A 5,130-nucleotide genomic window follows, 5' to 3' on the forward strand; every position below is an offset into this window, starting at 1 on the left:
CAAGAACCTTCTTGCGTCCTCTCAACCCAAAAGCACTTTGCCACTTTTTGCGTTATGCAGGGAACGACGTCTGCCCAGATCACTTTTGTGTCAATGCAAATCGTAGTGTGCCCTCCGTTTTAATGTTGGCTGTGCTGGCGTGCTGCTTCTGTCTGTGAAACTTGAATGTTCTGCTTCTTCACACCGAATCGTTGGCGGGGGTTGAGCTTGTTAAATCTTTGCGCATAGCGCTCCTTTGGAAGTACTTTGTCCAAGTTCAAAAGCGATCGTGGGATTTACTTCATGCGTTCAAGAAGCATGCCTCGCACGACAGATTTAAATGGGGAATGGAGCCTGCTTCTTGCTGTTTTTCCTGTGGTTGCAGTTACAAAGTTGATCGTGCTTTCACATTCTGTTAACAGTATTCACTGGCTGAGCTTTATCAGTTGGTTCGTAAAGGAATCTCTGCTTCGGTTCCAGAAAAGTCATCTGTAGTGTGTTTTTTTTCGTGCCCTTGGCAGTCTTTTAAAGCTGGTAGTAATGGCGGCGAAGTTAATTTTTTATCCTCTTTAAAAGAATAAGGACGGGCTGGGGCGAGCTCCATTTACCACTCTTTCAGCTAACCGCCGAACTCGCGAACTGATTACACTGCAGAGCCACAGGCGCCTCGCTTTTCTCCATTCTCTGGGTTAGGGTGAAAAAAAAACACTGCTGGTATTAGCTGGCCTGCTGGGAGTACCTCTTCTTCACTGATAAGCAAGATTTGTGTTTCATCTTTCGCAAGCTGTATAGATTTCTTTCAAAACAAGTTATTCCAGAAAGGAAACGAACACTTGCATTCACCTGAATTAAAAGGCATGGGATTTGCCCATAAGGATAAATTCTGTACAGAAAGACAGGAACTGATGGGAATCGGACCCAGGATCTCCTGTTTACTAGACAAGCGCTTTAGCCAACTAAGCCACGGCGCCAGCAAAGTGCTGTCCTTTGACAGCCACTTGGACACGTCTCAACTGCTCTGAGACATCTGCGTTCGGCGTGCACCGAGCCTGCTCGCCTTGCAAGTTGCCTCATTTACATGCGATAGCTCCACCACTAAGAGAAAGGATGAGAAATGGCTTTTATCTGGCACTTTTTATGTCAGAGGATCTCAATCTGCTTTCCGTGTACAAGAGGATGTCCAACTCATGTAGCTAAAGACGTAGACGACAGTGCTCCACTGAAATCTTGGTCTCACAACCCTCAGCATGACTCCGCTGTGTTCTGCTTTAGACAAAGGGGGGAAAAGACTTCTTTCATCACACGTTTTGCACTGTTTACGGTGTTTGCAGTGCTCTTTCTTAAATGAAAACCAGGAATCGGCACCATATGAGGTGTGACTAGATAATATTGGAACAAGTAGCCTCGCCATTCCATGCGTGACGTGAGCAAAGTGTAATTCCTGTCTTTATAGTGTGCTTGTTAGAGACTTAGCTGGCACCCAGAGCGCTTTAAATCCGGGAGTCAGCAGCCCAAGACAAGAGAGCTTCCTTCGTCTATGTTTTTTGCGTGAAGGGGGGAAACCATGCGTGTGCTGCAAACGATCTTAGTATCGAAGTGCCGTCCCACATAACCGATCCGAACAATCTGCTTTACAGAGGAGCACTGCCGGAGCTTATCGTTGGCAAACTGAAGACCAGGCCGACCTCTTCTGTGACTCTTGAACACTGAATCTCAAGGTTGTGAATTCAAGCTCCACGCTGGCGGGAAATTCCATAGGTAATGATCACATTTTCTTGCATGCTAATCAAAAGAAATATTAAGAAACTTTTCCCGATACCAGTTTTTTACAAAAGTAAAGGCACACGGCACATGTATTTAGTAACAACTACCTCAGAGATTGTAAGCTGGGTAGTTTTAGATCAGATCACTTTTTTTATCAAAGGTTCAAGCAAACCCGTGTAGCGGCAATGCTTGTTAATAAGACAGAATTAAGTGTTGCGGTGCTTTCCCAAATGAGGCCTCATCTCTCTGTTCATCTCTGTGGTGCAGCCACAGAGAAACTATTCATGCAGGCTGATTTAAAGATATTTTCTTTTGATAAGGGACAGCTCCCAAAGGGGGATGCACTTAGCTAAGCCTGGCTATCATGATCAATGGTCAACCATTGGCGCCTATCTGTCTAGGGAGTGCCAGATGGACATCTGGACTGCATTCCTACGTGTCAGGAGTAAGTGACTCATATCTCACCTTGATCAACCAATCAGGGACTGGTAGGGCCGAGTAACCCACGTGGGACTCTGATGCCCATGGAACTTTCAGCCAATTAACGAGCTGAAGTTCCTCCAGGTAACAACAGGCAACACAGAGGGCCTGAGAGAATTCTGTGAACTTTTTCGGACAATTCAAAGGAGAATTCCAGGGCAGGACGGCCCAGGAGCAGAAGGCTCCCAAGGGAAGGACATTCTCGCAGCGCGCCTCCTGACCATCCTGAGACTCAGCCCGGACAACCACGGAACGGCCAGTGTGTCCGAGTGCCAGAACTTTCCTTTGTTCTAAGAGTCTAGAGCGGAGGTTGCCAGAGAGTAACCAGAGGATCCACCCGAGGTTAGCATCAGCAGTAAGCCTCGTGAACAGGTCGGAACTGTGGACAGCTGAATCACTATTCAGAACTAGCGCTTCATCAGGAACGAACCGGTCCTCTTCCTGACTTGCTGGGACCCACAGTCATCTTTTCTCCTGTGCACAAACTTTGCTAGTTAAAGCCAACACTAACTAGCCGGTCAGTGAGCGTCAGCAGCGCACCGTCGCAAGCAGCACAGCACAGCCTGGCACGGAGCCAGAGAGCCCGCAGGAGATCTGAATCCCCAGAGATTGGATGAGTATTCAACTTCAATGCATTACAGCTCAAGAATTCAATTGTTATCCCAACCAGTTGATATCAATTTAATTCCTAAGAGTTATGTACTTGTTTTGAGTATCTAATGTAGAAGTTGTAACCAAGTTCAATTACGAAACGGTCTAAATGAATGATATACTGAACGTATGTCCTCTTGATATATGTAACTCTTTGTAACTGATTGAATATATATCTTTTGTATTCTGAAAACCATCACGATAAGATCTGTTAGGTTTACATGCATATTTTATGTATTAATAAATGTATCCTCGTGTATTAGTACCTGTGTGTGTGCGTTGTTTGAGTTATATCGCATGGTTGGATTCTGCCATTAAAAGAATCAATTTCGTGATTTACGGCTACAATTAATAATTGTCCCCTTAAATGCCCAAATTCTACATTAGTATAGTGGCAAGTATCCCTGCCTGTCAAGCGGAAGACTGGGGTTTGATTCCCCGCCTCTCTCGGCTCCTCGGTTGTCATTTCTGCTCTGTAAAGGAATCACAGCACGTGTTGGCTTCCAGCACGGTGGGTCGGGACACGATGCAGGGGGTCGGAGAGAGCGATGTCTTCCTTGTTAGTATAGTTGTGAGTATCCCCACCTGTCACGCGGGAGACCGGGGTACATCAGGACGCGCATTGAGGTGAAAGCAGGAAGCGCTGCGACATGCATTGTGCAGATCCCACCACACTAAGAGGTGAGTGGGTCTGTTCGATCACAGCGCTAGGCGAATCCCCAAACAGTGTGCGTGGAGACAAAAGGCGCCGGTCTGTTTTCTCCCGGTTTCGAACCGGGGACCTTTCGTGTGTGAGGCGAACGTGATAATCACTACACTATGGAAACGGTGGGAAATCATGCCCAGCGGCCCAGTGCTGAGCTTCGCCAATGCGATTCAGCTGCTTCCAGTGCCTTTATTGGAGTGCGCTGATGGACCGTGATCTCTCTCCAGAGACCAGCACGCCTGTCATGGACGGAGCAGGAAAGGCGGCGCCACATTCTACAGCCCTCTCCACACAATCGACGAAATCGGGCTACTGAAGTGGAGAAAATCGCCTCTCCAGAAAGTGCAAATATCATCTTGGAGAGTATAAATCCTATTGCCAAAGGTCAGCCCTGTCTACCAGAGTCACCCTCCCACCTCCTGCAGCTTTCCGAGCTGCAGCAATGATCAGTTCGTCTCACACGCGAGAAGTCTTCGGTTGGAAACAAGCGCCCCCTCTTCTTGCATGTTTTGCACGTTCGAGTGGTTTTAATGCGGCTCCTTCGTACACGTGCTGATCTTTTGGAAAGCAGAAGGCAAAACTGACACGCTCCCATACCGGGAGTCGAACCAGGGCCGCCGGGGTGAAAACCAGGAATCCTGCTCTTCAGGGCATCATGCAAGCAAACTACATAAATATGAGAAAACACGCAAGAGAGTTGTCACTCAGAGTGTCGAAGGGTCGATGTATACTGGGGCTCAGTTGAAATGCAACGTCAGGACTTTTCCGAATTATGTCACACGAAGAGAGCAGAGCCTTTTCCGCCCTGCCACGTGTGTCTCGGTAACTCGCCGTGATCGTATAGTGGTCAGTACTTTGCGTTGTGGCCGCAACCGGGTCACGGCAGAATAGGGGCGTCTGCTTTTACTACTTGCACAAATGAAGGCAAAAAAAAGCTAATCGATGTGAACGAACGGCGCTTTACAGAGGAGTACTGCCTGACTGGATCGTTGATGAACGACAGAGGCCACTCCGACCTCTTCTCGGTTTTCTTCAATGACTTACTAAGGATCTTCTTCACATTCGCCCATGCAGGGGAAGCCAGTTACACCAAAGCAAACGCAGGAAAGTGCATTTCAAGCAGAGACCAGGAGGGACTTGTTTACACCGAGAGTGGTCGGAGAATGGAACAATGCGCCCAGCCCTGTTGCTGGAGACGATTCTTGATGAGATCTTGGGCTCACTAAGAGGCCCCCGCTGGATGCTAATCTTTCTGTTGTTCTCGCAGGTGCTGCGCTGCTTTTGAGCCGACAGAGCTTGTCTTGGTCTGTCGGCACAGCCCAATTGCAAATGATCGGCTCCGCATACAGAAGGAATGCGCGTTTGGTACAAGAGTGCATGAAGGCACCGGAAATACATTGACTGGTGGCTCAAGACCTCTGTGAAGTACAGAAGCGTGCAAGATGAGGCAAACGTGATCACCGCTACACTACGGAAACCTGCAAGGTCTGCTGCTGGTGTCTCGCTTGTGTTTTGGGCTGAGAAAGGGAAGCGTCACTTTAGGCAGGGGA

The sequence above is a fragment of the Atractosteus spatula genome, assembly GCF_055471065.1.
Source record: "Atractosteus spatula isolate fAtrSpa1 chromosome 10 unlocalized genomic scaffold, fAtrSpa1.hap1 SUPER_10_unloc_5, whole genome shotgun sequence".
Classification (NCBI taxonomy): Eukaryota; Metazoa; Chordata; class Actinopteri; order Semionotiformes; family Lepisosteidae; genus Atractosteus; species Atractosteus spatula.